The sequence below is a fragment of the Ranitomeya imitator genome, chromosome 9, assembly GCF_032444005.1.
Source record: "Ranitomeya imitator isolate aRanImi1 chromosome 9, aRanImi1.pri, whole genome shotgun sequence".
NCBI lineage: Eukaryota > Metazoa > Chordata > Amphibia > Anura > Dendrobatidae > Ranitomeya > Ranitomeya imitator.
This window is the reverse complement of record NC_091290.1, coordinates 82,993,706-83,006,328: the sequence shown is the minus strand read 5'-3', so window position 1 is coordinate 83,006,328 and position 12,623 is coordinate 82,993,706.

Below are 12,623 nucleotides of genomic sequence, written 5' to 3'. Positions count from 1 at the left end.
CTGAGGCCTTTTTTCCCACCCATTATTTTTCTTCTTGCTAGACCTTATCTACATTCTTATTTTGGTGTTGGATTTTTTAAATTATTTTCACAATAAAATGGTGATTTTAATTGATTCCTTTCTATAATGTACACAGAAAGCTGTGATGTGGTCGGATTACGCACAGCACAGAGCTCTGCTAGATCCCCGCAGAGAAAACTGTGACTCTATCATAACTGCTGCACCCAGTAAACTGATACATCACTGGAATCAGGGTCTCTGTCCCTACCTCATGCTGCTGACAGATTACCCTCAAGTCTTCTGCTCATGTGACCGGAAAACATGATGTGGCCAATTTACATAAGGTCAGATTTGCTAAACGTGCTAATACTTCTCTGTAGTGCCTTATGGGGGCACCTTTTATCTATATGCTGCAGCTTCCCATCACATCCATATAATAAAAAGTCACGGCTTGATCCTGTGTTTAGTAGGGGCTGTGCACCCATGATCGAGGACTGGCATGTTTTCGATTACTCGTAGACTGTCACTTTATCGAAAGACCTCCAGACATGAAGCCATTATGACCCCCAAGACAGACACCATTAAGACGTCTTCTCTTCTTGAGCTGCAGAACTGATAATAGCAGGAGGTTACACTGTACAGTGGATACGGCTGCTAACGGCGCAGGCTGCCCTGTATCTTCAGGCGTTTTCTTGCCGCCGAGCTCGTTGATTTTACGGCGTGTGTAGAACAAATAACACCAGGCTGCATTATCCCGTGCTGAAGCGGAGGACTCTTTTATGCCGGTTGTAAATGGAGAATATCCCAGGTTAGGTATCCAGGGGACCATTAAGAAGGGGTTGTCTTTGAAATTCCTCTCTATTACAAAACGGCATGTTAAATAATCAGTGCAAGCCAGAATGGAGAATCGCTTTCTGTGATTATAAGAAGCCATTAAATTATATTGTTTCAGAAAAACAATACATGTGCTAATCACACTGTGAGCATGCGGATCTTAATTTCCCTTGAGATTTGGTTATGAATTTTTACTAACATGTTAATTTTGTGTGTTAATCAGTCGCTGTAGGCTGAATGAATGGATTGACTATGTAAAATTGTTTGATATTGAAACAACTCCTTTTGACCCACTCAAATTGGCTCCTTTCCCCTAAAGACGGTTAAAGTTAATTAAGCACTCAATAGGTTTATGGTGTTTAAATTAAAATATATTACTCCTCATTGTTTAGTCATCAAGTGAGAGGATCTTTCTCCTCATGGCTGCCTTGCTGGCTAATAGGCTTATCAAAATTCATGATGTAATGAGGAGGATTTCATAGCCGGACAAGTGTTACTGAACCATCCTGTCAATCAATGACAAATGCAATGCCTCAGTTCACCACTAGAGGGCACATTGTTTCTATGAATAAACTCAAGTTGCTCCTGAAAAAATATAGGAGGTGAAAGCAAATATTGTATTTTTTATACAGTTTTAAGGAATCATTAGTATGGATATATGGACTTCTCATTTAATTGTATTTTTGGCTAAGAATTAATTCTCGGTTACACAAATATTGTTTATTGCAAAAATGTAACTAGAAGCTCATGAGCCCAAATGAAAAATCAGGTAACAGGACCACCCCACAAACCATTTACCATGTACTACCATTTACAGGCAGGTGTGGAAAACTCCCGCAAAGTAAGAATGCATTAAAAAATAGAAGTGTTAGTAGATTATTTTTAGCAAATAAAACACAAAAAGAATGAATAAAAGAGAAATGTAAATCACATTAATATTTGGTGTGACCCAACATTTGCCATAAAGTGAACCTGTCAGTAGTTTTGGCCAATATGAGTTACGGCCATCGCCTTCCAGGGCTGATGTACAGCATTCTATAATGCTGTATATCGGCCCCCAAAAAGACCTGTAAGAGAAGAAAAATAACCTTTATTATACTCACCTGCAGGGCGATCCGGCCTGATGGCTGTCACTCGTCTTAGTCCGGCACCTCCCATCTTCTTGCGATGCCGCCCTCCTTCTTGGTTCATAGGGATGACGCGTCCCTGCATGATCCACACAGTCTGCTCAGCATCGCGCTCCTGTGCAGGCGTACTTCTCTGCCCTGTTGCGGGCAGAGCAAAGTACTATAGTGCAAAGGTGCCGGAAAAGGTCAAAGAGCACCCAGCGCACGCGCACTGCAGTACTTTGCTCTGCCCTCAACAGGGCAGAAGAGTACGTCTGAGCAGGAGCACGATGCTGAGGAGACTGTGTGGATGCAGTGACGCGTTATCTACACAAAGCAAGTGAAATGCCCACCAGGGCCATGGGATACTCGGTACCGGGTCCAGTACTTAAAGGGGATGTGTCATGGCGGCGGTGACCTGGTCCGTAGCCCTGAGCGCCGAAGTAAAAGAGACAGTCTTTATAGGGGTTTGAAATAAAAAAGTTTGTGATGCCACCTGTGGTACTCGGTCAGGGGTGACCGACGCTGCTTAAAGGGGTCCATTGGGGTGATGTTATGGCAGCAGTGATGGTATGGCTTTCCACAGGTGAAGCTGGGTCCCCAGGTCCCTGTGTAATAGATGAAGATGGTGATAGGTGGTGTACTAAGAAATGGAGGACACAGGGTTGCAGTCTCTTTACATCTTTACTTGGTTCAAGGCAGCCACAGTCCACGGTACCGGATCACGGATGCTAGTGTGGTCCGGACGGTTTGGAAGCGAATTGGGAATCTAATCAGGTGGGGTTGAAGCCTTCCTTCTAGCGCTGTGGTGTTGTAGTCCCTTGCTGCCTTAGGTCTCACACAATGTCCTCACGTTTCCTCTCTGTTCCCCTTTAGGTAAGACACTACCCATATGACAGGTAGCTCGAGCCTTATTAGAGGATCTCTATCACTAACCGGGCTCTATTTGCTTCTGTGTCCTTGGGTGTTAATGATGGACAAGTTACTTGCAGTCAGCTGTCTGACAGTTTCTGCCATGGGGCATGAAGTTACCCACACAATCTCGGTCTTCTGGCTACCGGTATCTGCGCTCGGCGTGGAGGAAGCTCAGTTGCAGCTTCTCTCTCCAGCTCTTCACTTTCCTGTGCTTCTTCTCCCTCTCAGTCTCCTACAGACTGCTCTGCTTTCTTTTCCCTTCCTAGGAGCTGCAGAATCATTCGTCTCCATGGCCCCAACCTTCCTTCTCTCATTGCTCACCTCTCACCAACTGTCTAACTCCAACTGCCTAGCAACTGCCTAGCAACTGACTCCTCCTCCCGACCAGAGAGAGCAGCTCCCCAAAAGTTGGGTGTAGAGCTCCCCCTTCTGGCCTGGAGTCAGAACAGTGTTGCATGTGCTGAATACCTGTCAAAGCATCCTTCCTTGCTTCCAAGCGTGACATCACTCTCCCCGTGAGGAAAGCAATACCACTGTAACAACCAGGAACCTGAGGTGTTACACAAGCAGGAGGGTGGCGATCATAAGAAGATGGGAGGCACCGAACTAATAAGAGCGACGTCCCTTAGACCGGACCTCCCCGCAGGTGAGTATAATAAAAATTTTTTTCTTCTCTTACAGGTCAGGTTGGGGGCTGATATACCGAAGTATAGAATGCTGTAGATAAGCCTTGAAAGGTGCTGGACGTATCTTATATCGGCCAAAACTGGTGACAGGTTCCCTTTAAAAACAGCACACAGTCTTCGATGGAACTCAATAAGGAGGTTGTGACGAACATCTTAGAGAACTGACCACAAATCTTCAGTGGATGTCACCTGTACGAATCCTTCTGTTTCTTCATGTAATACCACAAAGACTTGATGATGCTGAGGTCAGGTTTTTGTGGGGCCATATCATCACCTCCGGGACTCCTTGTTTTTCTTTATGCTGAAAATCGTTTTTAATGGAATTATCTGCATGTTTGGTGTTGTTGTCCTGTTGCAGAATAAATTTGAAGAGAATCGGACACCTCCCTAGTAGTACCAAATAATGGATAACTATCTGTCTGTATTTCTCAGCACTGAGGACAGCTTTAATCCTGATCAAGTCCCCAACTCCATCTTCTGATATGCAGTCCAGAACTAATAACATCCACCAAGCTTTATGATTACCTGCAGACACTCATTATAGTGTCGCTCTCATGCCCTTCAGTGAACAAACTGCCTTTTGCAAGGAAAAAAAATGGGCAGATGTGGATTCACCATCTGTGGTGTTATTTCCTGATGAAAGAGTCTGAGAACTCCGATACGTGTTGAATAAAGCCACATCCTATATCATATACGGTTGGTCATTATTGGACCTGTGGATCTGCTGCAGCGAATAGTATCATAAGCAATATACTGGCTCTGTCTGGGGAGTACAATCCTATTGTGTCTAATCATCTGAATCTCGGATAAGACCCTATTTTGCGCTATTTCTCCAACAGTATCTATTGAAACTGCCTTTTTTTGACAGCCAAATATTTCAAAACGTAGCTCATCAGTAGAGAGCACCTGCTGAAATTTTTCTGCACTCTAATTCTTATGTTTTCAAACATAGGTTAGTCATTTTGACCTTGTTTTCATGTCAATGGTATGGTTTTTGGCCACTATTCGTCCATGAAGACCACTTTTGCAAGACTTCCCCAAACAACTGATGGCTCTCACTGGTTGCTGACAGTTTTGAGATGATGGTACTGCTGCATATCACCTGATTTCGAAGGTAAGCAAGATTGTGTGTCTTTAATCTGCTGATGTTTCCATGAAGACCACTGTGTTTATGGTCCTCATCGCTACCCATTTCTTTGTATCCTCAATTATGAGGATACCAAGGCAATAACTTATTCATCATGAAATACCATCAGGGAGGCGTCTGATTCCAAGTTTATTCTGCAGGTAAATGACCTCAAAATACAGCCAATATCACTCAAAAAAAATCTTCAGCATAGAGACAGAAGAATTTATGCAAACCTACACCAACAGAAGATCTGTGGTAAGTTCTCTAAGATGTTTGGATCAACCTCCCTGCTGCGCTCCTTAAGCTGTGTGCAAATGTACTTAGAAGAAGTGATGCATTTATGCGGTTTTAAAAAATAGGCTTTCATACCAAATATTGATGTGATTTAGATTTAGCTTTTCTTCATTCACTTTGCATTTTGTTAGTTGATAAAAATTAAAAACTATTAACACTTCTATTTTTGAAAGCAATCTTACTGTGAGGCATTTTTTCCATGTGTGCCGAAAACGTATAACTACCCCTTCATCATCCACTGTGAATGTTGGTAAGCTCCAAGCAATACTTTATAACAATTTTAAGGGGAACCTGTCACCAGATTAGACTGATATGAGATAACACCACAACCTTTCAGGTTTGATTTACAGCATTCTGTAATGTTGTATATCTGCCCCAACCCAACCTGCAAGACAAGAATAAGACCTTTATTATAGTCATCTGCAGGGCAGCCTGGTTTTATGGTCACTGCTGGTCTTGGTCTGGCGTCTCCCTTCTTCTTGCGATACCATCCTCCTTCTTGCTTCATTTGGATGACGCATCCCTACACAGAGTTCAGTGGGTGGTTCCTGTGTGAGATGCCTCTTTGGTGCAAGTACAGAGTTCAGTGGGTGTTCCCTGGGTAAGATGCCTCTTTGGTGCAAGTACAGAGTTCATTACTATTATTATTTATTTATTTATATAGCACCATTAATTCCATGGTGCTGTACATGAGAAAGTGAGTGTTCTCTGGTAAGATGCATCTTTGCTGCAAGTGCATAGTTCAGTGGGTGTTCCCTGTGTAAGATGCCTCTTTTCTGCAAGTACAGAGTTCAGTGTGTGTTCCCTGTGTAAGATGCCTCTTTTCTGCAAGTACAGAGTTCAGTGTGTGTTCCCTGTGTAAGATGCATCTTTGCTGCAAGTACAGAGTTCAGTGTGTGTTACCTGTGTAAGATGCCTCTTTAGTGCAATTACAGACTTCAGTGGGTCTTCCCTGGGTAAGACGCCTCTTTGCTGTAAGTACAGTGTTCAGTGGGTGTTCCCCGTGTAAGATGCCTCTTTGTTGTAAGTACAAAGTTCAGTGGGTGTTGCCTGTGTAAAATGCCTCTTTGCTGCAATTACAGAGTTCAGTGGGTGCTCCCTGTGTGAGACGCCTCTATTCCGCAAGTACAGAGTTCATTGGGTGTTCCCTGTGTAAGATGCATCTTTGCTGCAAGTACATAGTTCAGTGGGTGTTCCCTGTGTAAGATACCTCTTGTCTACAAGTACATAGTTCAGTGGGTGTTCCCTGTGTAAGATACCTCTTTTCTGCAAGTACAGAGTTCAGTGGGTGGTTGCTATGTAAGATGCATCTTTGCTGCAAGTACAGAGCTCAGTGTGTGTTCCTGTGTAAGATGCCTCTTTGGTGCAATTACAAAGTTCAGTGAGTGTTCTCTGTGTAAGATGCCTCTTTGCTATAAGTACAGAGTTCAGTGGGTCTTCCCTATGTAAGATGCCTCTTTGCTGCAATTACAGAGTTCAGTGGGTCTTCCCTGTGCAAGATGCCTCTTTGCTGTAGGTACAGAATTCAGTGGGTCTTCCCTGTGTAAAATGCCTCTTTGCTGTAGGTACAGAGTTCAGTGGGTCTTCCCTGTGTAAGATTCCTCTTTGGTGCAATTACGGAGTTCAGTGAGTATTCCCTGTGTAAGATGCCTCTTTGCTCTAAGCACAGAGTTCAGTGGGTCTTCCCTGTGTAAGATGCCTCTTTGCTGTAAGTACAGAGTTCAATGGGGGTTCCCTGTGTAAGATGCCTCTTTGGTGCAAGTACAGAGTTCAGTGAGTGTTGTATGTGTAAGACGCATCTTTGCTGCAAGTACATAGTTCAGTGGGTGTTCCCTTTGTAAGATACCTCTTTGATGCAAGTGCAGAGTTCAGTGAGAGTTCCCTGTGTAAGATGTCTCTTTGATGCAAGTACAGAGTTCAGTGAGTGTTCTCTGTGTAAGACGCATCTTTGCTGCAAGTACAGAGTTCAGTGGGTGGTTGCTATGTAAGATGCATCTTTGCTGCAAGTACAGAGTTCAGTGTGTGTTGTTCTGATCAGGTGACCTTGGAGCAGCATGAAAACTTTCACTGGAGTAGGTGGTAACTATACTGACCGCAAATCCTGATCTTAACACCGCAACTAGAAGCAGCCGTGGGGTGTGCCTAACAAATCCTAGACACCTCGACACAGCCAGAGGACTAAATACCCCTATAGATGGAAATAGGAATTCTACCTTGCCTCAGAGCAGAACCCCAAAGGATAGGCAGCCCCCACAAATAGTGACTGTGAGTAGTAGAGGAAAAGACACACGCAGGCAGGATACAGGATTTAGCAAATGAGGCCACTCTAGCTAAAATAGGAAAGGATAGGGCAGGATACTAAGCGGTCAGTATTAAAATCCTTCCAAAAATATCTACAGCAGAAAATACAAAAACTCCACCATCTAACTAAAGATGGGGAGCGTATATCTAGAGAATCCAACAAGACTGAGAAAACACTGACACAGTCTAAGCTGGACAAGAGAAAACAAATGAATAGCACAGAATATAAGCACACAGCTTGTGTGCCACAGAAAAAGAAACAGACACTTATCTTTGCTGAATTGGCAGCTAAGCAGGAGAAGCCAGACAAAGATCCAACACTTCCCAAGAAACATTGACAACTGGCAAGTACCAATGAGTCCTGCACACCTAAATACCCCAGTCAGAATTGCAATCAGTAGATACACCTGTCCAAGACTGCAAGCCCAGGGACAACTGCATTACCACCTACAACCACCGGAGGGAGCCCAAAAGCAGAATTCACAACAGTACCCCTGTTGTGATAGGCAATTCAGTATCACAATCGACATAGCGGTCAGAGCACATACAGTGATCTGACAATAACCCAAAATAATAGAACAAGCTCTGAGACGTGGGAACTCTGCAGACCGCAATCCCTAATCCTCTCCAAACAACACTAGAGGCAGCCGTGGATTGCGCCTAACTCTGCCTATGCAACTCGGCACAGCCTGAGAAACTAACTAGCCTGAAGATAGAAAATAAGCCTACCTTGCCTCAGAGAAATACCCCAAAGGAAAAGGCAGCCCCCCACATATAATGACTGTGAGTTAAGATGAAAAGACAAACGTAGGGATGAAATAGATTCAGCAAAGTGAGGCCCGACTTTCTTAACAGAGCGAGGATAGGAAAGATAACTTTGTGGTCTACACAAAACCCTAAAGAAAACAACGCAAAAGGGGCAAAAAGACCCTCCGTACCGAACTAACGGCACGGAGGTACACCCTTTGCGTCCCAGAGCTTCCAGCAAAACAATTAGACAAGCTGGACAGAAAAAATAGCAAACAAATAGCAAAGAAGAACTTAGCTATGCAGAGCAGCAGGCCACAGGAATGATCCAGGGAAAAACAAGTCCAACACTGGAACATTGACAGGAAGCATGGATCAAAGCATTAGGTGGAGTTAAGTAGAGAAGCACCTAACGACCTCACCAGATCACCTGAGGGAGGAAACTCAGAAGCCGCAGTACCACTTTCCTCCACAAACGGAAGCTCCCAGAGAGAATCAGCCAAATCAGAGGAGGAAGGCAATTTAGACAAGGGTACCAGATGGACCATCTTAGAAATGCGATCACAGACCACCCAAATGACTGACATCTTTTGAGAAACGGGAAGATCTGAAATAAAATCCATAGAGATATGTGTCCAAGGCCTCTTCGGGACCGGCAAGGGCAAAAGCAACCCACTGGCACGAGAACAGCAGGGCTTAGCCCGAGCACAAATCCCACAGGACTGCACAAAAGTACGCACATCCCGCGACAGAGATGGCCACCAAAAGGATCTAGCCACTAACTCTTTGGTACCAAAGATTCCAGGATGACCAGCCAACACCGAACAATGAACCTCAGAGATAACTTTATTCGTCCACCTATCAGGAACAAACAGTTTCTCCGCTGGACAACGATCAGGTTTATTAGCCTGAAATTATTGCAGCACCCGCCGCAAATCAGGGGAGATGGCAGACACAATTACTCCTTCCTTGAGGATACCCGCCGGCTCAGATAAACCCGGAGAGTCGGGCACAAAACTCCTAGACAGAGCATCTGCCTTCACATTTTTAGAGCCCGGAAGGTACGAAATCACAAAGTCAAAACGGGCAAAAAACAGCGACCAACGAGCCTGTCTAGGATTCAAACGCTTAGCAGACTCGAGATAAGTCAAGTTCTTATGATCAGTCAATACCACCACGCGATGCTTAGCTCCTTCAAGCCAATGACGCCACTCCTCGAATGCCCACTTCATGGCCAGCAACTCTCGGTTGCCCACATCATAATTTCGCTCAGCAGGCGAAAACTTCCTGGAAAAAAAAAGCGCATGGTTTCATCACTGAGCAATCAGAACCTCTCTGCGACAAAACAGCCCCTGCTCCAATCTCAGAAGCATCAACCTCGACCTGGAACGGAAGAGAAACATCTGGTTGACACAACACAGGGGCAGAAGAAAAACGACGCTTCAACTCTTGAAAAGCTTCCACAGCAGCAGAAGACCAATTGACCAAATCAGCACCCTTCTTGTTCAAATCGGTCAATGGTTTGGCAATACTAGAAAAATTGCAGATGAAGCGACGATAAAAATTAGCAAAGCCCAGGAACTTTTGCAGACTTTTCAGAGATGTCGGCTGAGTCCAATCATGGATGGCTTGGACCTTAACAGGATCCATCTCGATAGTAGAAGGGGAAAAGATGAACCCCAAAAATGAAACCTTCTGCACACCAAAGAGACACTTTGATCCCTTCACAAACAAAGAATTAGCACGCAGGACCTGAAAAACCGTTCTGACCTGCTTCACATGAGACTCCCAATCATCTGAGAAGATCAAAATGTCATCCAAGTACACAATCAGGAATTTATCCAGGTACTCTCGGAAGATGTCATGCATAAAGGACTGAAACACTGATGGAGCATTGGCAAGTCCGAATGGCATCACTAGATACTCAAAATGACCCTCGGGCATATTAAATGCAGTTTTCCATTCATCGCCTCGCCTGATTCGCACCAGATTATACGCACCACGAAGATCTATCTTGGTGAACCAACTAGCCCCCTTAATCCGAGCAAACAAATCAGATAACAATGGCAAGGGGTACTGAAATTTAACAGTGATCTTATTAAGAAGGCGGTAATCTATACAAGGTCTCAGCGAACCATCCTTCTTGGCTACAAAAAAGAACCCTGCTCCTAATGGCGACGATGACGGGTGAATATGCCCCTTCTCCAGGGATTCCTTCACATAACTGCGCATAGCGGTGTGCTCAGGCACGGATAAATTAAACAGTCGATCTTTTGGGAATTTACTACCAGGAATCAAATTGATAGCACAATCACAATCCCTATACGGGGGTAGGGCATCGGACTTGGGCTCATCAAATACATCCCGGTAATCAGACAAGAAGTCTGGAACCTCAGAAGGGGTGGATGACGAAATTGACAGAAATGGAACATCACCATGTACCCCCTGACAACCCCAGCTGGACACCGACATGGATTTCCAATCCAATACTGGATTATGGGCTTGTAGCCATGGCATCCCCAACACGACCACATCATGCAGATTATGCAACACCAGAAAGCGAATAACCTCCTGATGTGCAGGAGCCATGCACATGGTCAGCTGGGTCCAGTATTGAGGCTTATTCTTGGCCAAAGGCGTAGCATCAATTCCTCTCAATGGAATAGGACACTGCAAGGGCTCCAAGAAAAACCCACAACGCTTAGCATATTCCAAGTCCATCAAATTCAGGGCAGCGCCTGAATCCACAAACGCCATGACAGAATACGATGACAAAGAGCAGATCAAGGTAACGGACAGAAGAAATTTTGACTGTACAGTACCAATGGTGGCAGACCTAGCGAACCGCTTAGTGCGCTTAGGACAATCAGAGATAGCATGAGTGGCATCACCACAGTAGAAACACAGCCCATTCAGACGTCTGTGTTCTTGCCGTTCAACTCTGGTCATAGTCCTATCGCACTGCATAGGCTCAGGTTTAATCTCAGGTAATACCGCCAAATGGTGCACAGATTTACGCTCACGCAAGCGTCGACCGATCTGAATGGCCAAAGACATAGACTCATTCAAACCAGCAGGCATAGGAAATCCCACCATGACATCCTTAAGGGCTTCAGAGAGACCCTTTCTGAATATAGTTGCCAGCGCAGATTCATTCCATTGAGTGAGCACGGACCACTTTCTATATTTCTGGCAATATACCTCTATCTCATCCTGAGCCTGACAAAGAGCCAGCAAATTTTTTTCTGCCTGATCCACTGAATTAGGCTCATCGTACAGCAATCCAAGCGCCAGGAAAAACGCATCGATATTACTTAATGCAGGATCTCCTGACGCAAGAGAAAATGCCCAGTCCTGAGGGTCGCCACGCAAAAAAGAAATGACGATCCTAACCTGTTGAACTGGGTCACCAGAGGAGCGAGGTTTCAAAGCCAGAAATAGTTTACAATTGTTTTTGAAACTCAGAAATTTAGTTCTATCTCCAAAAAACAAATCTGGAATAGGAATTCTCGGTTTTAACAAAGAATTCCGAACCACAAAATCTTGAATATTTTGAACTCTTGCCGTGAGCTGATCCACACATGAAGACAGACCTTTAATGTCCATTGCTACACCTGTGTCCTGAACCACCCAAATGTCTAGGGGAAAAAAAAGGCAAAAAATGGTCTCAGAACTTCTTTTTTCCCTCTATTGAGAATCATTAGCACTTTTGGCTTCCTGTACTGTTGTGATAGGCAATTCAGTATCACAATGGACATAGCGGTCAGAGCACATACAGTGATCTGACAATAACCCAAAATAATAGAATGAGCTCTGAGACGTGGGAACTCTGCATACCGCAATCCCTAATCCTCTCCAAACAACACTAGAGGCAGCCATGGATTGCGCCTAACTCTGCCTATGCAACTCGGCACAGCCTGAGAAACTAACTAGCCTGAAGATAGAAAATAAGCCTACCTTGCCTCAGAGAAATACCCCAAAGGAAAAGGCAGCCCCCCACATATAATGACTGTGAGTTAAGATGAAAAGACAAACGTAGGGATGAAATAGATTCAGCAAAGTGAGGCCCGACTTTCTTAACAGAGCGAAGATAGGAAAGATAACTTTGCGGTCTACACAAAACCCTAAAGAAAACCACGCAAAGGGGGCAAAAATACCCTCCGTACCGAACTAACGGCACGGAGGTACACCCTTTGCGTCCCAGAGCTTCCAGCAAAACAATTAGACAAGCTGGACAGAAAAAATAGCAAACAAATAGCAAAGAAGAACTTAGCTATGCAGAGCAGCAGGCCACAGGAATGATCCAGGGAAAAACAAGTCCAACACTGGAACATTGACAGGAAGCATGGATCAAAGCATTAGGTGGAGTTAAGTAGAGAAGCACCTAACGACCTCACCAGATCACCTGAGGGAGGAAACTCAGAAGCCGCAGTACCACTTTCCTCCACAAACGGAAGCTCCCAGAGAGAATCAGCCGAAGTACCACTTGTGACCACAGGAGTGAGCTCTGCCACAGAATTCACAACAGTACCCCCCCCTTGAGGAGGGGTCACCGAACCCTCACCAGAGCCCCCAGGCCGACCAGGATGAGCCACATGAAAGGCACGAACA